The sequence below is a fragment of the Phyllostomus discolor genome, chromosome 3 (genome assembly GCF_004126475.2).
Source record: "Phyllostomus discolor isolate MPI-MPIP mPhyDis1 chromosome 3, mPhyDis1.pri.v3, whole genome shotgun sequence".
NCBI lineage: Eukaryota > Metazoa > Chordata > Mammalia > Chiroptera > Phyllostomidae > Phyllostomus > Phyllostomus discolor.
Genome location: NC_040905.2, coordinates 57408098 through 57434452, shown reverse-complemented (window position 1 = coordinate 57434452; position 26355 = coordinate 57408098). Strand labels below are relative to the sequence as shown.

The window sequence follows — 26355 nt, the reverse complement described above, 5'->3', positions numbered from 1 at the left end:
ATTGGGGTGCATAGGCTCTTTTGAACTGGTGTTTCAAGATTCTTAGGATATAATCCCAGCAGTGGAATTGTTGGGTCAAAAGGCAGTTCCATTTTTAATTTTTTGAGGAAATTCCATACTATTTCCCACAGTGGCTGCACTAGTCTGCATTCCCATCAACAAAGTATTAGGGTTTTCTTATCTCCAAAATCTTGCCAGCACTTGTTCATTGATTTATTTACAATGACCATTCTGACCGGTGTGAAGTGGCATCTCAATGTGGTTTTAATTTGCAGCTCTCTGATGGCTAGCAATGCTGAACATTCTTTCGTATTTCTCTGGGTCCTCTGTATGTCCTCCTTGGAGAAGTGTCTATTCAAGTCCTTTGCTCATTTTTAATTGGATTATTTATCTTCCTGGTATTGAGTTGTATGAGTTATTTGTATATTTTGGAGATCAAACCCTTGTTCAAGGTATCATGGACAAAAATGTTTTCTCATATGGTTGGTTCTCTTTTCATTTTGCTGATGTTTTCTTGAGCAGTTCAGAAGGTTTTTGCTTTGGTATAGTGCCATTTCTTTATTCTTTTCTTTATATCCTTTTCTCTAGGAGATAGATCAGTGAAAATGTTGCTGGGTGGGATGTCTGAAATATTTCTGCCTATGTTTTTGTAGGACTTTTATGGTGTCATGACTTATATTTAAAGTCTTTTATCCATCTTGAGTTTATTGTGGTGTATGGTGTAAGTTGGTGGTCTAGATTCATTTTTTTTGCATGTCCCGATTTCCCATTACCATTTATTGAAGAGGGTATTTTTACTCCATTTTATGCTCCTGTCCCCTTTGTTGAATATTAATTGACCATGGAGACTTAGGTTTATATTTTGGTTCTCTATTATATTTCATTGATCTATGTGTCTTTTCTTAGGCTGGGATGCGACTGTTTGATTACCATGCCTTGTAATATAGTTTGATATCAGGTATTGTGATCCCTCCTACTTTGTTCTTCTTTCTCAAAATTGCTGTGGCTATTTGGGGTCATTTATGGTTCCATATAAATTTTTGAAATGTTTGTTCTAAATCTGTGAAATATGTCATTGGTATTTTAATAGGGATTGTGTTGAATCTATAGATTCCTTTGAGCAGTATAGGCATACTAATGATGTTAATTCTTCTAATCCATGAACATGGTGTACGCTTTTATTTATTTGTGTCTTCCTTAATTTCATTCTTCAATGTTCTGTAGTTTTCTGAGGACAGGTCTTTTATCTCCATGGTTAAGCTTATTCTTAAGTACTTTATTTTTCTTGTTGCTATAGCAAATGGGATATTCCCCCTGATTTCTGTTTCTGATATTTCATTGCTTGTGTACAAAAATGCCTTTGATTTCTAGATATTGACTTTGTATCCCACTGTTTTGCCAAATTTACTTATTAGGTCAAGTAGTTTTTTGGTGGAGTCTTCAGGGTTTTCTCTATACCACAGGTGGCAAGCACAAGGCCTGCAGGCCAAATCTGGCCCTCCACCTTATTTTATCTGGCCTGGCACTTTGTTTCTACCTGGTGACAGTGCTAAGCTCCTTGCCCCTAGTTAAGGAGTAGTTACATTTATACAGTCCTAAAATTATATTCAGCCCTTTGAAGGTAACCATGAGGCTGATGTGGCCCCCAGTGAAAATGAGTTTGACACCCCTGCTATATACACTATTATGTCATCTACAACAATGACAGTTTTACTTCCTCCTTTCCAATTTGGATGCCTTATTTCTTTTTCTTGTCTCATCACTGTGGCTAGAACTTCTAATACTATGTTGAGTAGAAGTGGTGAAAGTGGACATGCTTGTCTGGTTTTTGATCTTAGGAGGAAAGCCTGTTGAGTATGATGTTGACTGTAGGTTTCTCATATATGACCTTTATTAAAGTATATTCCCTCTACCACCACTTTGCTGAGTGTTTTTGTCATAAATGGGTGACATACTTTATCAAATGCTTTTTCAGCATTTATTGATATGATTGTGTGATTTTTGTCTTTCTTTTTATTTATGTGGTGTATTACATTTATTGATTTGCTAATATTGTACCATCCTTGCATCCCTGAAATGAATCCCACTTGATCATGGTGTATAATTTTTAAAAATATATTGTTGAATCTGTTTTGGCCAATATTTTGTTGAGGATTTTAGCATCTATGTTCATCAGTGATATAGGCCTGTAGTTTTCTTTCTTTGTTGTTTCTTTACCTGGTTTTGGACTTAGGATAATATCAGTCTCATAAAAAGAGTTTGGGAGTTTTCCCTCTTCTTGAATTTTTTGGAATAGTTTAAGAAGGACAGGAGTTAGCTCTTCTGTAAATGTCTGATAAAATTCACCTGTGAAGCTGTCCAGTCCAGGGCTTTGCATGCTGGGAGTTTTTTTATTACTGTTTCAACTTCACTAGTTGTTATCAGTCTATTTAGGCTTTCTGCTTCTTCTTGATTCAGTTTTTGAAGACTATATGTTCCTAGAAATTTGTCCATTTCACTTCATGGGATTTTTTTTTCTGCCCAGTGAAGATTTCCAGGTCTATTCACTAGTTATTTTCCCCAAGTCTTTCAGTGAGTTATTCACTTGAAAATTTGAGAAACTGAGCAAGGATGGGAATACTGATGAATCCATTAATTGAATACAGACTCTTTGAGGTCAGGGAGATAACTTTTATTAAAGAAATAGATTATTTTATAGTACTATATTATGCTAGTCATTTAGTAAATATTAAGTTTTTTAAAATTTCATAGAAACCTCTTTGAAGACTGTGCAGTGAAGACTGCAGATTTATAACATGTTTTATCTCCTATTGGCTGGCCTTCTTTTTTTTTCTGTAGAAAGGACTTTCAAAAAACCTTATGTTTATAATTGTTAAAATGCTTTCAAAAATCAGACTTTAATGTATAAATTTTGTGCTTTGAAACAGTGTTATGGAAAGGTAAACATAAAGCAAAGCATGTTTTGATTGGATATTAATTTGAATTAAGTGGAAAACGAAAACCTGGGCTCATTGAATAAATAAACAGAAAACTGATATGATTGGGGGCTGAAGGGGTGTTTGGGAGAAGCTCTCATTTCTAAACATTGCTGTAACAGTACAGATAGGTTCCCAATATGTTGCCATTAGCTATGAGCAGTCCCTAATTTAAATATAATTTCCTGAGAGTAGCATCAAGTTGTCATTAACAATTGATGTTAGAAATAATATTTGATATCTAACCAATTAAGAATAAATAATGCAAATGGGGTTCTGGGTAAGTGGAGCAGAAATGGAGTTAAAGATTTTCACGGAGCTAGCTTTTTATGGAGATGGACTGAAAGGAGAAAAAAAGAAAAAAGAAAAACTGCCCCAGTGGGGCATACTGGTTCTCCCATTCTGAAGGAGACTCCCTTGCCCTCCTGACATGGAGGTTGTGGGGATTTTAACTATACTGTTTGACCCAGCCTTTCTTCTCTGGCTAAAACAGGTTATCTTGGTTGAGGAGCTGGAAAGGGAGTGGCGACTCTGAAACTGGGCAGCTGTTCCATAGAGGATCCAATGATCTAGGGCATGGCCTAAGACCACAAGATGAGTTGGACTAATTAGACTGTCCCTCTTGGTTATTTGAAATAAATTAATAGAAAGATGTACAAGCTGAAAGGATGCTGTGGTATGAAGTTGGCACCATGGCAGGCCATAAAGCTACCAAAATTTCTAGGAAACTTACATTTTGAATAAGCAGAGTCAGGCAATAATTAAGACCACCTAGCCCAGGGGAGGCTGATGCTGAGAGTAATTAGTTATTTAATCCTATGGATAAGCTCACAATAAACTTCTCTTTTTTAAAGATGGCCTATATGGGCCTCTGTTGCAGTCAAAGGAGCCCAGCTAAAATATTGCCTGGTTACCAGCATCAAAATGAAAAGGGAACAAACTGTAAGGGAACAAACTTTTTGTTAATGATACATTGGACAAACGTTTAATCTCCAAAATAGTTAAAGTACCCATAGGTCTCAACAAGAGGAAGACAAACAATCCAATTAAAAAATGGGCAAAGGACCTAAATGGACACTTCTTCAAGGAGGACATACAGAAGGCCCATAAACATAGATACTCAACATCACTAGCCATCAGAGACATGCAAATTAAAAACACAATGAGATACCACCTCACACTGGTCAGAATGGCCATCGTTAATAAATCAACAAACACAAGTGCTGGTGAAGATATGGAAAAAAAAGAACCCTACTGCACTGTTGGTGGGAATGCAGACTGGTGCAGCCACTATGGAACACAGTACCAAGTTTCCCCCCAAAATTAAAAACGGAACTGCCTTTTGACCTAGCAATTCCACTGCTGGGAATTACCCTAAGGATCCTGAAACCCCAATTTGAAAGAACTCATGCACCCCTGTGTTCATAGCAGTGCTATTTATAATAACTTAGATTTGGAAATAGCCTAAGGGCCCATAGGTAAATGAATGGATCAAAAAACTGTGGTGCATTTACACAATGGAATACAATGCAGCAGAAAAAAAAAGGATTTCTGCCTTTTGCAGCAGTGTGGATGGAACTGGAAACTATTATTAAGTGAAATAAGACAGTTGGTGAAAGACAAATATGATCTCACTTATAAGGGAAATCTAATGAACAAAATTAACTAATGAGCAAAATAGAACCATAAGCATGGAATCAGACTGACAGCTATAAGAGAGGTGGAAAAGGGGAAAAATGGGACAACTATAATAGCACAAATAAGAAAACATTAAAAAAATAAATTTACCCGATGTAGGACAAAAATAAATAAAATAAAGTAAAATAAAATAAAATGCTGCCTGGTTAACTTTTGTTTAGGTTGATATTGACAGCAAATACTGAAGTATGTGACAATTATGCCACTAAACTTTTAGAATTTAGAAATATTTAGATATAAGAGGCAGACAGTGCTATTTAAGAAGAGTGCATTAAATCTGACATGCTCAATGACCATCTAATTTGAAAACCTCTCAACCCATTTGAATTCTCAGTGCACTTCCTTCTATGATCTAAGTTTGCATAAACAGAGGTTCTGAGACTATGCATAGGTAATAAAAAAGAGTGACTACTTTTTACTTAGAGCAGTGATTTTCAACCCTTTTCAGCTCATGGTACATAAATGAAGGGGGACTCAACAGGCCCCTTCATTTAAATAAATAAGAATTTATTTATAAAACCATGTATATTTATTCTTACATGTTTAAACTTCAGTCACCTTCAATGTAGTCTCCATTTGATGCAATACACCTATCGAGACATTTTTTGCACTGCTTAAAACACTTTTTGAACTCCTCGATTTTGATTGCCTTTTATTGCTTCTGCCATTTTTTGTTTCATCTCTCCCACAACAGCAAAATGTTCCCCTTTGAAGATATTTTTCGTCTAGGGAAATACAAAAAAGTCTCTGGGGCTGAGATCAGGTGAATAGGGAGGGTGAGGCACTGGAGTCATGCTGTTTTTGGTCAAAAGCTGCTGCACACTTAGCGTGGTGTGGTCAGGTGGTGTGGTCAGGCTAATAAATCACCCATTATGAAATGGGCAAGCACGTTGAAAGAGTCTTAAAAACGTTTCGCTAAAGCTAAATGCAGCCTCTTACACAATGCCAGCTGGTACATTGATACAGATGAGTTCCTAGAACACGCACCTACCAGGGGAAGCCTGTAGTACAAGGGGCCCACCCTCCAGAAGATAATTCCGGTTGTTTTGGGGTCCCCCATCTTAAACTAATTACTAGAATCCTGCAGCAGCTTTTGTTCCTTAGCTGTTTGAAGATCAGCCACCTTCATGAACAACACAGTGACTATCTAGACCAGGAAGTTCATGACCAAAAGAATACTTCAGTGGAAACAAATGGTCATTGACACTCTTCACCCTGGAAAGGCAACATTACCCAGGACAGAAATTCAGGCAAAACTAGCCAAATTGTGTAGCACTACCAGATGTCATCTTTGTGTTTGGATTCAGAACCCATTTTGCTGGCAATAATATAACTGGCTTTGGCATGACTTATGATTCTTTGCATTATGGAAAGAAAAATGAACCCAAACATAGACTTGCATGACATGGCCTATATGAGAGGAAGACCTCAAGACAACAGAGAAAGGAACAGGAGGACATGATGAAGACAGTCAGGGAGACTGCAAAGGCAAGTGTTGGTGCTGGTGAAAAGTGAGCTGGAGATTAAACAACAATGGAGTAAAGATTCTTCAGTGACTTTATCTGTGGTGATTATCCAGATTTTTTTCATGAGAAGATTAATAAACTAAAAACTTTTATGTGTAAAAAAAAGTCCTGCAGCGCACCAAAAAATATCTTTAGCCCATTTGACAAACAGATATAATTTTGATATGTTCACACTGTGTGGCTATTGTTGCTTTGGCTATTATAATTTTTTTTTATTTGACAATCTAAAGGAAAAGAGGTTAGTGTTCCTGATAAATAGTCAGGTATTGCATATTTTAAAAATTCTTATGGGACACTGGTTGAAATTTCTTGACTTAGAAGGATGTTAGTAAGCATAGGGAGACAACTATGAAACTATCTAAAGTGCTTGATCTCATCGAATAGATGTCAATGAAATTTCACCCAAATTTAGTTCACTACCATTCAGTAACACAGAGTCTTCTCAAATTGAGTTTATTAAGACATTCTTCTTTTTGGATTAATCTATTTTTAAAAGTATATCCTATAGAAAAATGTGCTATGATATCATTTCTAACATTTTGGTTCCTGCAAATGATTAGCTCTACCATTGGATATGAAGCATAAATAAGAGCAAAATATCATAAAATGAGACCACATTGTCCAAACATGCTATGTATGCCTTGGCAAAGAGAATATGTATAATCATATGTAACTTGCCAGAGAGCTGGATTAAAGTTGGCACAGAAAGGACTCCTGTTGGACAGATCAGTCAGGGAAGGTTAACAGTGATCCCCTTGAAGTAAGGAGACCGTATAATTTATCAACCAAATTGGGACTCTTTTGAGAGTGGAAGGGGCACTACTAATAATTACATCAGGCTCATAGATGTGAACTAGGATTCTTCTAGGAAACTGGATATATGGTTGCCTTATAAGAAAGTCAACTCACCACTTCCTTCATAAAATTTCTTTTATCTGACTGGCCAAAGGGTAAAATATGGAAAGGCCTGAACTTGAAAAGAAGAATGTGCTAAAATCCAGGACTCTTGAAAAAGCACACTATTAAAATGATTAATAAAGTCAACATAGCAGGGTGTTTATTGTTAGGGCCATAACTGCCACATTCTAAGAGAGTTAACTTAGGCATTGAGGAACTTACTGGAACTTACTTCTGGAACTTACCCAACTTAAAAACAGTGCCCGTCCCATATTGCTGTGAAGAGTCTTGGCTTCTGGGGTACCACGAAAGCTTTCTGGGCTAGGTCACATGCACTGGCATTAGATTTTTTCTTTAAATTGAACACATAACATGAAATTCACCATTTCAAAGGAAGACTCATAACCATTAAGGAATCAATAGACCTTTTCCATTGTCTTCTGCCTTTGGCAACTACTAAACTGTTGTCTGTCTCTCTATATTTGCCTTTTCTAGATATTTCATAAAAATAAAATTATACAATATATGACCTTCTATAGTTGACTTCTGTCACTTAGCAGAATGGTTTAAAGATTCGTTCATGTGGTAGCATGTATCAATTATTTTCATGGGTGAGTAATACTCCATTGTATGGATTTGACAGAGTTTGATTATCCATTCATCTGCTGATGGACATTTGAGTTGTATTTACCTTTTGTCTATTTTGAGTAGTGCTGTTATGAACATTCCTGTTTGAACACCTGTTTCCACTTTTTTTTTTGAGTGGAGAATATATATCCAGGAGTGGAATTTCTGGATTATATGGTCATTTTATATGAAACTTTTTGAGAAACTGTGGAAATAGGAAGACTAATACCCAAACCCTTATTGTACCAATGGATTTGTTTATTCAATAAAGCCAAGTAGGAAATTTTGCAGGAAGTTTGATTAAGAATTTTCTCTGGTTTGTACACTTCTCTTAGTGATACAGAGTCCCTATTACTTCTGAAATTTATTTTGACTTTACCAACATTCAAAATTTATAAAAAGGAGATATCATATGTATTTTTGTTTAGTATTTTTAGAAACACCACCATTCTTTAATGCTGAAGTTTCAATATCTTATGAACAGGTTACTTCTTTGTTTTGATAATTAATTGTTAATATTAAAAGAAACTATCTTAAAATATGCAAATAAGCACATTACTTTTTTCCTTCTTGTAGAAGTATTATTCTTATCTTTATGAAATAATATTTCTTGTTTTTCTCCATGAAATGGTTTATTTACTAGAAATAAATGTCTTCTTTACATAAGCACACAAGAATCACGTGTCTTTGGAAAGCTAACAGATAGGAGTCTGTGAATCTATCTTACTAATACTAATGCAGAAGTGTAAATAGAGGGTGGACTAACTTTTAAAATTAAATTGGAAATACTGTAATTTACTTTGGTTCCTTTTGGGTGGAGGGTTCAAGAAACAGGTTTTACCTTAGGTTTTTACATTTTTTTTCAACTAATGAGTGGACATGGTGGGATGCTTAGAGGAGACCCAGGCAGTCACCACCCATTATGATTAGATGGTGGTTTTGAATCACTTCCTAGCTTCATGAAGCTCAACTCTGCCTTTCAGAATGTTGTTCACTCAACATATTTGTTGTGTGTTAATAGAAAAGATATTATATAATTGTAAATACTTTGAACTCATATGTAATAACTTCTTTGTTTTTAAAATAGCTATTTGGGGGAGGTAGGTATATATGAACTATTTATACTCATGATTATACAAGGGTCAATTGATCGTATTTTTATACCTCTTTATTCTAAGATATCAGGTGAAAACATTCTCTACCTTATCCTTTATCAAGAGAATTTAGAATATTTTTGACTTTCCATTATTGTGGCATTTATTTTGCAGAACAATTTAACTTTCCACTTATGCTCCCAAGCAACACAGCTTTATTGATTAAATAAGACAATTATAATTTTGCTTTATTAAATTTTAAATGTTTGCTGTGTTATAAAACGAGTGTATAAGTAATAATAAAAATTCAAAAGCATAATTAATGAGATGATCAGAGGCAATGGCAATGAGAGGAATGAACTAATTAGCAAGGGTAGCTCATGTTTCATATAGACAGAAAATGTGTACCACACATTGGAAACCTTGTGGGAGGTCAGTGCTTTGGTCAGATAATTAATTTTTATCATTTTAGAGATCCATGCTAGTTGTATTGTGTGTGGGTCTGTGTGTATGCCTGTGTGTTTTTATATCTCTTTATTATTTGACAGGATCAACAATGGAATGCAGATTATAATCTGTTCAAGATTTTTTCCAGTTTTGTTCAAACACCATCATTGTAAACTTTGAGGTCTGAACATGATACTTGCGTTGGAAAGAGAATGGTTACCAAAGGCAACTCACCCTGAAGAAACAGCCTCTTTTGACTGGAAAAGAAATAAAAATAACCAGGAAGAGAGAACAGCAGCAGAGGGGCAGCATCTGTTTTACTTTTTTAGGAACCACTTGTGATGGACCCATTCATTAAAATTCCAGTGTGCTTGCGCTTGATTTCTGTGAAGCTGCATTTAACCATATTAGACTTGGAGTTGATCAAAAGAGAGCAGGAGAGATTGAAGGAGAGCATCCCTATTATAAGTGTTTGATGTCTATTGCATTAGATAATATCTACTATGAGGGCTGTAAACTTTCAGGCACAGTGATATTATGAGTATTTTTGAACATCTTAGATACTACACACTGAAAACATCATGAAATAAAAATAATCTCTTCACACTTCCCAACTGGCTGTTCATCAACTTTTTCTTTTCCCACATTTATGCATGAAGTGTCCCTTCACAGCCAGAAACCCTGTGGTGTGTGTGTGTGTATTTTTTTTGGCTCTGATTTGGACAGTAACTTGCTTATTTTCAGAGTTAACAGCAGAAAGCAAAGGAAATGTAGTCCATTAGTGTGTTACATTATGTAAAGAAAACAAGATTGCTAAATACTGCCATTCAGTATACCTTCCAAGCATTTATTTAATCCTTTTTATATCAAATCAAACAGCTCCTGAATAATAGAGTTGGAAATAGCTAAGTTTCAGTATGTCTTAAGGGGGCTGACCCACTTATTTAGACTTTCTGTAAACCTGTGCTTTATTGAGAAACTTTCAAGGGGAAATATATATATGTATGTGTGTGTGTGTACATATATATATTTAAATAATCACAGCAAATATTTAATATTAACTTTCCTGTTTTTCTTTCCTTTCCCCCCTCTAAGGGAAAAACAGTGTAGGGTTTAATTTTCCTCAAGGCTGTGTATATGAGTGTGTGAGTGTGTGTGCCTACACGAGTGTGTTGCAGATTTAACAAGTGATGACAATAAAAAACAAGTAAAGTGGGTTTCTGGACCAAAATGGTATGTGATCCAGAAAGTTGCTTTGAGGTTCATCAGGTTCAAGTCTTATAATGGACACAGGGTGTGAATCACATTGCTAGTTTTTAGGTGAGACTAAAGCCTGCTATCGTCAGAGGGCTCTAAGGGACCTGCCAGGGCTACCGAAGCAGACATTTGTTCCTTAGCGAGGGGATGCTCCTGCTACTATGCTATTTCAAAAGCAGGATTAATGCTAGCTTCCAGGATCATTCCAAAGAAAGGTTTTATTTTGCTCAGAACAATTAATCAAATTATGTCATCATAGAATTAAGGGGTATCTTTTCTCTGTTTCTGTAGAAATCAAACAAATAATATATGCTGATGCACTAAATATATGTATGTGTATATATATATATATGTTTATATGCAGTTATGCACTTATTCTATACATCTTTATAAATGCATTACAGAGGTGTCCAACCTGCGGTCCACATGGCTATGATGGCTGTGAATATGGCCCAACACAAAATTGTAAATTTACTTAAAACCTTTTTTTTTCCTCATCAGTTTTCATTAGTTTTTGTGTGTTTGATGTGTGGCCCAAGACAACTCTTCTTTCACTGTGGCCCAGAGATGCCAAAAGTTTGGACATCCCTGAATATTCCTAGAATAGCTTAGCAAAATACCCTTGCAACCAATAACAGCACTTAACTGGGGAGCTGATTTGAATTGGGGTGATGATCATGTGGGGCTATGGAGTTCTCTGTAATGCTTGTAATCTAATGCAAATGCATAAGTATGTCATTTGAAAAATTAAAAATTAAAAGAATTTGAGAAGTTATCTTTTCTAGGTTCTTGCCCCTCAATAGAATATCTAAGTTACTTAAAAGAGCTTGTTATTTTTTCATTCAAAAGATTTTGTTGATAGAATATTTCATTCCCGGTCATGTCAGTGTTTTCTAAATCCTAGGGCAGGAATTTTTCATTTGTCTCTACCTTAAATTAAGAGAACACAGTATATCACAATGTTTCTTTTAGTTCTGTTTTCTTTGTAAAAGTAAGTGTAAGTGAAGAGTGCTGGGCAACATATCATGAAACGACGGGGAGTTGCTGAACATTTCTAAGAAGTAATGACAGCATTCAGGACAATTTGATCATCAGCATCCATAATAACCCTGGTTTATTTATGGAATAAAGTGTAAGAGCAAGAGTAGGAACAATGCTAGATTTTGTGTATATAAAGGCATTAGTTGTAAATATCATAATCTAAAAGGCTAAGTTTGCAGGTAAAAAATGCAAAACATATCAAGAGTTGTACAATGAAGTTTTTCACTTCCAGCTATATACAAGTAGTCACCTTCCATAGTGGTATTTTTAAAATAGAAGACACAAAAATACAATGCAGTACTTACAGAACTGGAATAACCCAATCCCCAGGCTCTTCATGAAAGGGCAGTCACTTAGCTTTTCTCCTACTAGGTTAAAGTAAGACTGAATCAAGGTTCTATGTGCCAGATTGGCTATAAGTACAGTATTGCATACTTGCGGGGGGGCAACTAGTGTCCTGGATAGTTCAAGAATTTTAGGGATTATGCCAACCAAAGTGAAGCTCTTCTCCAGCAATACTCCCAGGTACAGATGAACTCTGAATCAGCTTTGTGCCCTTGACTGTTATCAGTCTGCTTTTTACTGATGTGTTCTGCTGTTCTTTTTTTTAAAGATTTTATTTATTTGTTTTTAGAGAGACGGGGAGGGGGGGAGAAAGAGAGGGAGAGAAACATCAATGAGTGATTGACTCTCAAGTGCAGGCCAGGTTGCAGGACCTGGCCTGCAACCCAGGCACGTGCCCTGACTAGGAATCAAACCAGCAACACTTTGGTTCACAGGCCAGCACTCAGTCCACTGAGCCATAGCAGCTGGGGCTGCTGTTCTTGAACTCTGTTCTTCCTCCACCTGCTAGTTCATGCAACAGCAAACTTTGTTGGGGCTCACTCATGTGGTATTTAAAGGGAAGATGACTCCGGGCCCTTAGAGGCACATAGCTCTAGGTGTTCCTCCGTGGGTTCTCAGTGCCCAGCCTTTTTATTCACACACAGCTCTTCTCCTTTGAGGCCCTGCTGCTGGGCCCAGAGTTGTTTCAGTGTCTGCCCAACTGAAGATCCAACTGTTAACTTTCCCACTCTTCCCTCCCATTGGACAAGGGTGTTAACTTCTGCCTCAGGAGTTTATGTTCCAGGTCAGACCTTGCTTCAATCTTTGTTAGGGCTCTTTCATTTATTAGGCTATATCTCCTTTTGTTCTCCTTTGACTAGTACCTTGCTTTCCCTTATGTTTACTGACAAGCCCCACCACACTCTTGATTCCTATATACTTGCTTGCCTGCTTTACTTACTGTCCAGGCTCTCTGGCAACCACCGCCCTTTGTCCGGTAGAACATGCAGAGCTCTTGCTACTGTATTAGCAAACTGTTTAACAAGAGGAGCATCTTGAATTTCTGTTGAGAATTCCAGGGATTATTGATCATGTCTCCTGAAACAAATAATTACTAAGAAAAATAAGATCATTAAGTTGTATAACCAAATAGATGAAGAGTTGATTCATGTTGAAAAGGACTTACGTATAAAAACTCAATTTAACTACCTTCAATATTTTTGTTTTGAATTTCTGACCATGTCAGTAGGAAAAATCCCATTTATTATAAGCCTCACTTATACCATGATCATCACTAGCTATGATATTAACGTGGCTACATCGTAGTATGAGCAGACTACCACCTCCTTCTTCAGAAAAAAAGTACGAATTACAAATATGCTGACAAACCAAAGGCCATTTTTTTGGTTTACACACTCTAACTATTTAATACTGAAATGTCCATATTATTTTAGAAACTCTGATATAACCTCACAATAAATGAACATATAAAGGAGCAACAGTTATATGTGTGTATGTGTATGGCAAATGACTTCATCCAAGACATACCAATATTGTTTATTGAGAGGATATTAGCACCAGCTTACACTTGGTAGTATTGCTTCCCCGTTGTCTTCAGCTCTGCTTAGCTTGCTGGGATATGGTTGGATAGTAATTAAGCCTCTCAGTTCAGAAAGCTTGATACGATTGCCACCATACCTGATAGCCATCTTGTTTGAATCAATATTTTTACTTACAGTAATTTTCTTGTAAGTCTTAAACATTAATCTTGTCTTCTGTTTTTGTAGGCTTTAGGTAATCTTAGGTCATCTTAACTTGAATCTATACCATACTGCTTTATTCATGTCACCATGTCTTGTGACCCAAATCTTTCTTGGAAAAGCTGCTAAAAGCAAGAAATAAGGGGAAATGGCAATTATTAGTTTGCCATGGCACATATTTTCCTTTTCAAACCTTTGAATTACTCACTTTTATTAGATCTGTGATAACAGGGCTGTTAGGCTCACAGAGATGTGGTTTAAACTCAAGTACTTTTGTCACATTTTATTTTTTTATGAAATGTATTTCAGTTCTGACATTTTAAAGATGGCAGCTTTGAAGACTTCACACAGCCCTTCTGCAACCATTGTATTTGCTAATGAACTAAAATTGATGTCTGTATTTGAAAGATAATACTATTTGATCGTAGTGACTAAATACCAAATGAAATTCTACATAATCCTGGATATACTATGAGCACTTTATCTTAGTTGTGAAATCACATCATACAGCTTCTTGAAATTGTTTAATTCTTGAAGAAAAAAATCAGATAAAATGAGTAGTGGGGAGGATGCTGCACTGAGTGAGCATCTGCAGCCTGGAGTTTTAACCTGGACTTGGCAAAACCTTGGGCAAGTCAATTTCCCTGGGACTCAGTTTTTCACCTATTGACCTGATAGAATAAGGTTATTTAAGGTCTCTTACAGCTTTTCCATCTCTAGAATCTGAATCCCACCAAACTGCTTTTTCATAGTCAGTAAAACATCTGAACAAAGCTGAACTGTGAAATATTTGACAAGCTTTAACAGGATTGAATATATTTTAGTCATTCTGTATTCTGTAGAAGAAAAGAACATTTAAGAACTACCCCCACCCCTACACTAACCACCACAAAACTTGTATTTCTTTAAATTTGAAATGTTGTGCAGTTACTCTAAGCTGGTTGTATACTTTTTCTGGGTAAGGACAGAGAGAGAGTGCCCCAACCTTAATTTCAGAGGGCCTGTTGTGCTTCATAAACTCAGTAATACAGTGGGTTGGGCTGGAGGTCTGGACCAGCTTAGGTGGTATGTAGCCCAAACTATACTAGATTTATCCTTGTATCAAGGATCATGATTCTTACTGAGATTCTTTTCCTTTGGGGGAAGGAAATAAAGAGAGAGATAGAGGAAGCAAAACTGCCTGCAATACCAGAGCACCTGCTTTATTAAAAAAAAACCCAGGGAGGTTCATTATTAAACTCTGAAATACAAGATCTTACTATAAATGAAAGATAGGAAACTATGCTTTCTTCATTTGTGATATACTTATTCTATTGATATCAGCTCACACACAAAAATATACTTCTTTGTAGAATTTTATGGGTGGATTCAGAGTATTAAGTTGTACAGAGAATGTTCACATAGTCATTAATAAAGACTCCTCCATGAGGCAAATGTGTTCATTTTTATTGCCTTTTCATTTCTAGAGTCTGTGTAGAGTAACTGCCTTAAAAGTGCCAGAAAAGATATAGAAACAGGTAAAACTGACTTGCTTAATACACCAGAAAATATCTACCTCTATTTTTACTGAAGGTAAAAATAGTATATGTGCTTATATTTTAAAATGAAGAGGTATAAATAAAAATGCAGTTGTAGAGCAGATAACCTGAATTAATAGATTACTATTTATCTGCCTTAGTATTCACATGAGGCTAGCTATTAGCCATTTACATGAATGAACTTTTTGCCAAATGACCTCTGAGTTACAGTACTTGATCTCACTTAATAATTTTTTAAAGGGCAAAATATGTTTTGAAGAAATAAGCATTCTATTGTTTTGTAAAGGCTATTCTAGCCTTTCTTTCTGAATAAATTTTTCTGGCCTCTCATGATGTTATTTTTTTAATATTGATGATTGAAATACTAAATAATTCAGTTTAATTTAGACAGGGGAAAATAAAACTTTTGCTACAGTTCAGACATTTCAAAGTATTCAAGGATTGTGATAGGCAGAATGTTTATTTTATCTAAACCTGAAGCAGAAATGAGAAAGAGAGCGTCTAGAGCAGGAAAGACTTTGGAATTACAGGTGCACTAATGAAGGCCTTGGTGAAATGGTGGGGAACATAGAGTGTTTGCTTAGGCAGGTGGTAAGCCTGGTGACACCCTACACGTGCCTGCGGTCATGATAGGCCTATGTACAGGCTTGACTAAAAAATGGGGACAATTGTAGAAAAGTAAATATGAGGCAGAAACACAGTGAAAGCTGCTTGGAAGCCATTTATATTTGAAAATTATTTTGAAATGTAAGGTTATTTTTTGTAGTAGTTTAAGTAAAATATGAAAGCAGATTTTAGTGAATAACTTACTACAGAATCCCAGAGACAGGAATGTTATATTTTTTGTGGGGGAGGACTTCTCATATTCAGGAAAATGCTATTTTACTTATGGTATTAATTGGAATCAAACTTATTCTATGAAATAAAATTTTTCTAGAAAACTGATAGAAGACAATCTATTAATTTTATGAGAAAATATAATTTTACCCCAGTGAAAATGGGAGAAATAACACAAAAATACCAAGGCTTATATATATATGATTAAAATAGTTTGTCACCATCAGTCACTTTCATTTTCCAACCAACACTGTTTTAGAAACAATAAAAATAACCCATTTTATTTTACTTGGGTAATTACCTTCATCACAGCCATTCTCTAAACCAGGGGGAAAAAGCAATGATATTATAGCTGTGAGACCAGCGTAAGGGCCTGGTTGGTTGAATTCTGTGCAGTAGGCAAAGGAACCAGCAAATGCTTAGGTGGAAGTTCTCCTGAGTATGCTCCTGTTCTGAGCTGCTTCTTCAAGCACAGGTATTTTCAAATTCATGTATGCAGGGGCTCTTTCTTTCTAGTTCTTGTGATCTAAACTTGCTAATACTGTATAGGCAATGAAGAGGTGCATTTTGATTCATTAGGTCTGTGGATGCTATTTTATTTTAAAGAAAAGAAAATAAACTTCTGTGTTGACCTAAATATTGATAGCTGGTGGGGACAGGCAGCAAATGATAAAGTCATCTTCCCTATATTTGGCTGCTAACTAGATTATTTTACGACTTTAGAAAATTGCAGCTCAGAGATTATTTTCCAGTCACAAAATAGGCAGGTGGTCATGGTAAGAGATAATGAAAATGGGCAGCTTGGTAATGACTGAGGTGAAGCTGTCTCAAGTGCGACTTGATAGATCCACTAGGGAATGCTTAGGGTATAAGTGAGAGAGAGGCTTCTGAGGATGGAGAGAGAGGGAGAGGAAGAAGGAGGAGCTGCGGGGAGGAAGGGAGAGGGAGAGAGAGAGGAAATGAATACACCTTAAAGCTTTGTTTGTCTCCTCTACACTGGGTATGATTTAATATTGCTGATAAATTGGGTTAGAATAGAGATTCACCTCAGTGGCCATAATCTTTGTAGTGTTTAGTGCCCCTAAATGCTTAATCTGACTCTGGGTACCCTGCTTTTGTTTTGTTCTGGTTTCTTTAATTTTTTTCCATGTCATTCTAGACTTTTCACACTGTAGGTACCACCCCAGCTATGTATTAGAGGGATGACAGGAAAGATATGTGGTATTAACTTGAGTTTGGTTTGCTCACCATGATGTGAAGAGTTAATAGGAATAAGACAACAGCAGTTTACAAAAATCGGTATAGAGACCAGCAGTTCTCCAAGTGCAGTCCCTGGACCAGTAAGGGAAGAACAGCAGTATTAACTGGATTTTGACAAAAATGAACCCCCCAGTACTGAGTCAGAAACTCTGAGAGTGGGCTCAGAAGTCCATTTCGACAAGCCCTCCTGGTGATTCTGGTGTGTGCTAACGTTTGAGAAGGACTGTCTAGGGACCACGTTTTTTTTCTTTTCTTAGATATTCTTTTTGTAGTCATTAGATCTTGGTAAATTTGCTAAACTTTTTTGAGTCTCTGGTTCTTATGCCTATAAAATGAAAGATGATCAACAATAGCCCTTCCAGCTCTAACATTCTGTGACTCTGGGATTCTAATTACTTGGTGAAAGAGAATATGTTAAGGAAAAGCAATGCCTAGACATCCATCTACAGAGATAAATCTCATATATTGCTCAGTTTCATGCTCCTTCCATATGTTTCATGTACAGTGATCCTTCTCAATCTTCATTAGTTCTGTATTTTTTATAGCAGTTACAGTAAAATAAAATGAACCTGCTAACTAACTCAAGACTAACTCCATTGTAACTAAGTAGAATGCATTATATTGATCTTACTTTTAATTGTTGAAGATGACACAGAGCATCAATGACATTATAAAATGGAATTTAAAAGCACACAGCTTTTGGTGGGATGAGTTTCCCCGAATTCACCATAAACCGAGCACTCAGAAAGTACATAATTAAGTCTAGAAGTAATAATAACATGGCATAACGCCTTTTTTACGTTATATTCAATATAAACTTACTCAAAGTTTAGAAAGTGATAAACGTAATTAATCATAAGGATCTGCTAACACATATACTCTGTAGCCCAGTAGAGATTAGTTAGTTCAAATGGCCAAAGGGCGTCTTTTCCTTGTGAATTTTCTATTCTCCTTATAAGAACTTTCAAATGGTAACCTTCTTTTCAGTTTATTGTAAGGCATGTTACATGGTTTGGAAAGCTATAGCTTCTACAGAAAAATGCTAAAATGGGTGTCTTTTAAAGTACTAGAGATAGACGTTAGTATTTATATGGAACATTGAGCATTGAGATCTGGGTCTGCTCTAAGACCAGAGATACCGGCAAGTGTGGGTGTTGACATCCTGTGTATTCGGGTTATGACAGTGCTAAAGACAAAGTTGACCTCTCTCATCCCATTATTGAACTAATCTGAGTCATTATTTGTATTTATAGACAAAATGTGCCAATTTTTAAAAGGCACACCAGTGATAAATCTGCCTTGATTAACTGAAGTAATTAGGCAGAGGATTCCTTATGTTAAAGAGTTAGCCCACCAGACACGTGTGGCAGAGGTGCGATTTGACTTGCCTTGCCTCCGCCTGTTCATAACCTCATTCAACCACGTTGGAAACAATATATACTTGGTTGCTTTGTTTAAAATGCTCTGTCTATGTGTATGCATGCTTTTTTTCTTTATAAAATTGAATGCTAGTAATTGTAACCTAAGAATTGTAGTTTATGATTCCATGGAAGCAATTTGAATATGAGAGTGTTTTATTGTTTTTCCTTATATTCTTTTTATATATAAATCAAGAAATTATTTTTTAAATGATACATGTAAATGAGGTCTTTCAGTAGCTGCATATAAAATTGCGTAACTAACTTTAATTGAGGGTGACTTCTGCATTTTTGTAGAAAATTATCATACACTCTCATGTACAATGAATGATACCAAATTAGCTTCTTTTGGCTTTCGGCGGACATTGAAATTCTTTGCATCAAAACCTGTTGTTAAAAAATGTAAAAAGACGACAATAAATGGTTAGGTTTTCTTTTAGCGTGGCAGTGTCATTTGTCCAGGAGGGGGAGCTCTCAGTCTGCATGCGGCAGAGCTAACCAGTCTAGTACGTATCTTATCTGCTGCCTGGAAATTGTCTGACAGGAAAATATCAACACAAACCATACGATTTGCCGCTGGAGCACGCTGGACCTCATCTGCTTAAAAAGATGCATGGATATAGTCATCACAGTTCATAATTTAATAAACTGCTAAAAAACCCACACATTTTCATTTTAGTGACTTGGGTCTCACAACTAAATTCACATTGCTACATAGACATTTGAATTTTGCACTAATATGTCATGAGCACTGCACCCATTGCAAATTAATGAGTCTCTGAATAGCACTGTGTATTTGTCATTTGAATTTATGCTAATGCAATGAGGTCTCCTGGTGATGCTGATAGTCCATAGCAGCTGCTCGAACCACAGAATCTACGGGCACTTCCCTTCGACTTTATATTGCTACCTCTTTTCTGAGCTTTTCTGGCCTGTCACTGAGGCAGTAATCCTTTAGTGGGTTATTGATAGGGCTGCTAATTATCTTTGACTTTACACCATTGGCCTGACCCCCAACACTGAGCAGAAGTAATGTATCAATGTTGAGAGAATTATGTACATTACACCGTGACAGCCTCAGACCAGGAGGTCAGAAGGAGTTCATTGAGAACCAGTGGTATTTACAAGGGATGTTGGTATGGAAATTGGTAATATTTTCAGTGATATTGTGTAATGTACATCAATAGGTCATTCTCAGAAAGCAACTGTAATTTTTGTGATCATAATGTACGGCATTTATATAAGTGTGTGAAAAAACAGTGTGTAGTACTTCTGGTGTTTTCCTCTTCTACTCATTCTATTGTAATTTAAGGAAATAGTCATGGCAGTTCTTTTGGGTTATCAGGGCATCTGAGTCTTCATCATGCTTGTGCAAATTGCCTGGTGGTCAAAGAGATGTGATAAAACTATTGGATCTAGTGGGGGGATTGCTGGTATAAGGAGCAAATGTGGGGGAGGGAGGTGCACAAATAACCATTTTCATGGCCTGCAAGTCAGCAGTGTCTGTTATTTTTGTTCCTAAGTCTTAATTTTGAAGTTAACATTTTTGTCTTAGACTAGTGTTTCCATTTGACCCGCTTTTGGAACAAAGAATGAAAGTATGTGGAGTTCATTCTTGTAGATTCTGGAAATTAGATTTGGAGTTTAGAAATGTCGTGGAAAAATTAAGCTAAAAAAACAAAGTATACATTAAATTATATACCTTTTGAAAATTGTTACTGAATTTAGGAAGTGTTCTTTTTTAAATTTTCCTTCAGGGACAAAAAATGCATGCAAACTTTTTCTTTCAAATAAAAAACATTTTTTAAAAGGGACAAACAAATACATACCCTGGTTAAAACAGAGCATTATTAGCATTCATTCCAAGGTTGTAAAAGAAGCCTAGCTAGGTAGGAGTCAATTCCTGAATTATTTCCAGGGGGTGAGAAACATTTCAAGGCAGAGAGATAGTACTGTTTGTTAAGTGATACCAAGAGGTGTGGAGTATAGAAGTAAAAGTAACCTATTAATCTCAAATAGTGCACAAGAGCAAGAAGGCTCTTTTCTTATGAAACTCATAAAAGGAAGAGGATTTTTATCCTGACTCCACAGCCTAGTAAGCTGCTCAGAGTGCAAGCCCCAGGGGATATAGGCCCTCCTGTTTCGCTCTACCTCATGGTGCGGACTTAAGGGTTAAAGGGCGCCTGTGGAGAAAGAAGCTTGCCTGAGGAGGCAGGCTGCAAATCTGTAGGCTCTTCACTGCAGCACCTCCGGTTTCCATCAAGACAGGGAGACGGTTTTCACTCTTCTTGGAAAAACTTTGAAATGTAAACTGTTTCGATTGATGGCTCCTTCTGGCCCTGGCAACTCTTTTTGGTAGCTGGTGCTCTTTCTGTAATACTTGTTAAAAATGTCTCTGTAGCAAAGATGTTTTTATGTGATTTTTTTTTAAGTCAGCGCATGTGTGAGTACAGACAGGCTCTCATCTTGCACGGCAGAGACTGGCAGGTGAACACCTACTCCTGTTGTCCTTATTCATTTGCAATACTTTATAAGATTAGTCTCTTTGAAAGCTGTTTTCAGTCTAAACTGTCAATCCTTTTCGAATGTGGTCCCTCTCACTAGGAGTGACTTCTCAGCACTCCTGAGAAAGGCAGTGGCCTGAGAGTCCCTTTCTTAGACCAGAGATGCACCCATGAGTCTCTTACAACCTGCCCCCAAACCTTCTGCAGCAAGGCTGTCTGGGGACAGCTTTCAAAGACCAAACACACATCTAACACTCCCTATGTTTCAGACCAGTCTTTAAACTATGGTCACAACTTCCACCATCATTCACAATCCTGTGTTGGAAATTCCATTTTTGGTCAATCATCTATAAAATGACTACGCATGTGATTTTTTATATTGTTGTAATATGCTTCAACTACTTTCACGTGAAAAGAATTTGGGTGGTAAAATTGATCAATCTAATTATAGGGATTGATTTAGATAGTGAAATAGGTCAAACTAACAAACTAGTGTGAAAAATAACCAATTTAGTCTAAATGATGGCTGCTTATATTCATCTGATTTTAAACTATTTCTTTATCCTGTGCTGTACAGAATCAGGTTCATATATTACATATTCTTATTTGTTGGGAACTTATTTTTTCTTTGATCATTTTGGATATTATGTTGTTCTCAGTTTGCTGCATTTCCTCCTCTGAAACATTATGCTCCCCTGCATGCCCCAGGAAGAGGAGGGCCCTGGGACCTGATTCTGAGAGGAGTCACTCTGTCACCCAGTGGTTTGCACTCAGAGTTCTCCCACTTGCCGGACATTCTCCCCAACAGCACATTCTGAGGCAGCCGGGCTGTAAATCAGTAGAGCTTTGACTTGCAAGTGCTAAGGCAGGCACTAATTAAATGTGTGATCTCAAGGGCAAGATGACATGCTAGCTGCAGTTTTCTTCAGCCACAGGCTACTCAGGTGCGCAGAGGTGCTTCTTTCCTTCCATTCTCATTCTCTCTCTCGCAGTCTCTCTGTTTGTCTGCCTCCCTCTCTCCCTCACACACACACACACACACACACACACCCACCCACCCTTCACATTATATATACACACACAAGGTTAGACTAAAATTACAATACTCTGTTTATCTTTAGTTTTTAACGTTACAGGTAAACAAGAAATGCATAAAGTTATCAAAAAATTCTCAAACACGTTTCTTTAGTAAATCATTTTTTACATTCAATATTATTTTGTATTAGCTTCAGCATAGTGGTTAGACAATCATATGCTTTGCAAAGCATTCCCCCCTGATATGGTAACCCACCTGGCCCATACATGGTAATTACCATATTATTGGCTATATTCTTTATGTTGTACTTTATATCCCTGTGACTATTTTGTAACTACCAACTTGTACTTTTTAATTCCTTTATCTTTTTCATCTAGTCCTTCAACCCCTTCCTCTCTGACCACCATCAGTCTTAAACACAGTTTAATATTATTTATTGAAATATAGGTACGTTAATCCCTTCTAAATCAATATAAAATATTTAAAATTCTTCTTATGATACTGGAATTTTAGGTAGTGATTGTTTCTATTTCATCTCAGCATTTGAGTACATATGTACTTGGTGCATTATGATTCCTTAGCAGTATATACAAGTCCTACATCAAGGTTCCTGCCTACGAGATGCTTATAATCTAGTGTGGAAACAAAGAACCAATATAAGTAAACATAATAGGTGTAAACAATATAAAATTATTCTTTTGTATCAAAGTAAAAAATGCTAGATAATATTTCTTTTCAAAATAATGTTCTAGATTTCTTACATATAATTCTTATATTGTTAATTTTTTGGAATATGTGGGAAAAAAGCAAATCAGGAACTAAATGACAGAATGGTCTACAAAGTCAATGATTAGCTCGCTTCTCTTTCTCCTACCCTCTTTTTCCTTTTTTCTTCTTCTTGGTCCTATTAGGGATGTCAGAGCTACATTGAAACCTTACCCCCATTGCCATGGCCAATGTCTGAGCCAAGAAACCAAACAAAGGGTGAGACAAAGGGGCAGAAGGATCATTGGCTTTTCCAAAAAGAATAGTTTTCAGTAAATTCCTGTCCTTACAAAGTCTTCTTTCTTTATAATGATGGCCTTTAAATTTATTGAAGAGAAGTATGGCAATTTACTTTCAGGGAGGCCTTAATGTTCTCATTAAAGTGAAGATGAATTTGTAAAAATTTATAAACAATTAGATGACATCTAAGAAACCCTCTAAAGAAAAAAATAATCTTTTTTATGCTTCCAAATGACAGGGTCATAGAGTTCCAATTTTGATTACTTTAGGGTCCTGGAGACTAATGCATAGTAAATAAAATTCCTAGAAGTACTTAAATTAAAATATATTTTGAATTTGAGTAAAACATAGTGGAAATAAAATAACTAATTCAACTTGGTATGATACTTATTTTAGGAATTGAAGATATAGGTAAGAAAAAAACCAATGAGAGAGAAGAGGGAGTGGGAAAATGCAGGGGTTGGGGGAGAAAGAGGAAGTAAGAAATTTAAAAATTATTATTATTAATATTATTATTGTAAGAAAACTTAACATGGGATCTACCCACTTAACATATTTTTCAGTGTACAATACAGTACTGTTAACCACTATAGGCAATGTGTTGTACACCAGACCCCTAGAACTTGTTCATCTTTCATGGGGACCCAACAAAATCCAGAATTGTCTTCTGGAGGGTGGGTCTTTTGTAGTACAGGCTTTCCCCACTAAGTGAGTGTTCTAGGAATACATCTGTATCAGTGTACCAGCTGGTGTTGTTGTGAGAGGCTGTGTTTGGCTTCAGTGAACTTTTTTGAAGACTCTTTCAATGCATTTGCCCATTTCACGGTGGGCGACTTACGAGTGCACCCACCCACACCACACAGTATTCAGTAGTTTTTGACCCAAAACAGCATGACCTCATGCCTTTACCCCAACAAACTTTTCTTTGTTTCCCTGGAGGAAAAAAGTCCTCAAAGGGAAATGTTTTTCTGATGTGGAAGAGGTGAAACAAAAAATGGCAGAAACACTAAAAGGCATCAAAATTGATGAGTTCAAAAACTGTTTTGAGCAGTGGAAAAAATATCTCGATGGGTGTATTGCATCAAATGGAGAGTATTTTGAAGATGACTGAACTTTAAACATGTAAGAATAAATATACAATTTTTATAAGTAAATTCCATTTGGGGGGTCCTCCCCTCGTAACTGAAACTACAAACCAGGTGAACCCCTCAGTTCCCTTTCCACTCAGCCCCTGGCAATCACCAGCCCACTCTCCTTTTATTATTTAACCTGAAAAAAGAAAGAAATCCTGTCATTTGTGACAACTGGATGAACCTCAAGGACATTAGGTGAAGTGAAACAAGCCAGTCACTGAAGAACAAGTACTGTGTGATTCTCCTTACATGTGGAATGTAAAGTAATCAAACTCGTAGAAGCAGAGTCTGAGAAATGTTTTAGGGAGTCAAGGTGAGTGGCACAGTGGAAAGGGAAGTTGTGTATAAATCACTTCTCTTAAGTACCTCAGTGAAACTCTGGTATCATCTTCCAAGCTTGTTAGCTAGCTTTTCTTTCACTGAATTACTCACCTTTCTGCTACAGACACTGTGATGTAAAAGTAAGATTCTTCTTGAACTCTAATGGCGTAGAGTGAGTATGCACCATCCCAGTTATGTATACTACATAAGGGGGTGGGCAAAGATATTTTAAAACTTAGAAGTGCACCAATAAGACAGAAATTACTGAAGTGAGGAAATGTGAGACTATCATCTGGCATTTATTTAAGGTCACTTGAGAGAGGTTTTTAAGTCATAAATGAGAAAGGGAAATTAAAACGTTGTGAATATTATTTGGACAATGTCTGCATTAGTGTAATGACAGGGCATTTGTGGGGCCTGGTCCCATTCATTAGGGGACAGTAAATTCTGACACTTGTTTTTTAAAACCTAAAAAAAAAAAACAGTGTTACATGTGAAATAAGACCCTATAAGGGAATGCAGCTGATTCTAAAAACATGATCTAAGGCCCTAATTTTTGGTTGTGTGGCTAGAGAACTTCACATTTGCAAACCTGCAAAGCCCATGTTGCATTCCTCCCTTCTATTTATCCCTGGAGGCCCAGTTTAAGAGTATGGTGTCCACAGGCCAGGCAAGTAGGAAGTGCTTGCCAAGTGATTTATTTTGCTAAAGTAAGTTAATCGGCTTACTAGGACTTGGTAGCTTAAAAAAAACATAAACAGCATTGAAAAGATGCCTATGTTTCTACATCTTTCAAAAAGCCTTCAGCATTTTCATCAGGCACGTGAAAATAGAAGATTCTTTCCCTTCCCCCTTCCACTCCCCAATTTAAATCAACTAAATAAGAAAAACTAACTAGAATGGAATGGTTAACTCATTAATTTAATCACTGTCACACTTGTGAATATGGACTTGTACCAGAGTTACCGGGTTAATGAAGTCAAATACAGGGTCTGGTGCAAATAATAACACCCCTTTTTAATTACAAAATCATAAGCATGTAATTCCGTAACATAACAATATCACACTCAAGCATACCAGATGACATTTTAGGTGAAATGTTCAAATTAAAACTATTAATTAGTACACCCGTATTATTACCCTACCAACCACACTCAAGCAGGCCTTACTTCTGCTGATCTCTGTATATCGTCAAAACTGCCTAAAAGAGGAAAAGTTTTTTGTTCTGTAGTTCATATGCTTAGAAGTTAGAACTCAGCTGTGATAAAGTTTGACATCAAAATAAGTTACTGAAATTTTACAGAAAATGGCGACTAGGAAAACATAAGAATTTCTCTTTGTCATGGGTGCCAACATCACTGCTACCTTCAATGCCACTGCCACCAGTATCATCATAACCTCCTAATGGATTTTTCATCTGGGTAGCAGCATATTGACTTGCTAGGGCAAATATCCCCCACACAGGGATATTTGAGATCCCTAGAATTGTCTTTGGCCATTTCTTCTTATTATAAATATTTTATAGCAATTTTATCTCTAATATATACTAACATTTTCTAAAATTATGTCTCCTGCCCGGCTCTCTTGGAGCCCATTACCTGCTGTGTTATCCATCACATGTAACAGGTACTGGGCTAGGTGCAGTGGATCAGTGGTC

General features: G+C 36.4%; 1 long non-coding RNA gene and 1 pseudogene across 1 annotated transcript; both read left to right on the top strand.

The window, feature by feature from the left end:
• The first annotated feature begins 5800 nt into the window (after positions 1–5800).
• On the top strand, positions 5801–6430 carry LOC114507024 (annotated as a pseudogene).
• A 1239-nt stretch (positions 6431–7669) lies between these two features.
• LOC118499484 lies at positions 7670–26138 on the top strand. Its single transcript, XR_004901982.1, has 3 exons — positions 7670–7681; positions 25470–25477; positions 25678–26138. It is a non-coding gene; the product is annotated as an uncharacterized LOC118499484 (long non-coding RNA).
• The last annotated feature ends 217 nt before the right edge of the window (positions 26139–26355 follow it).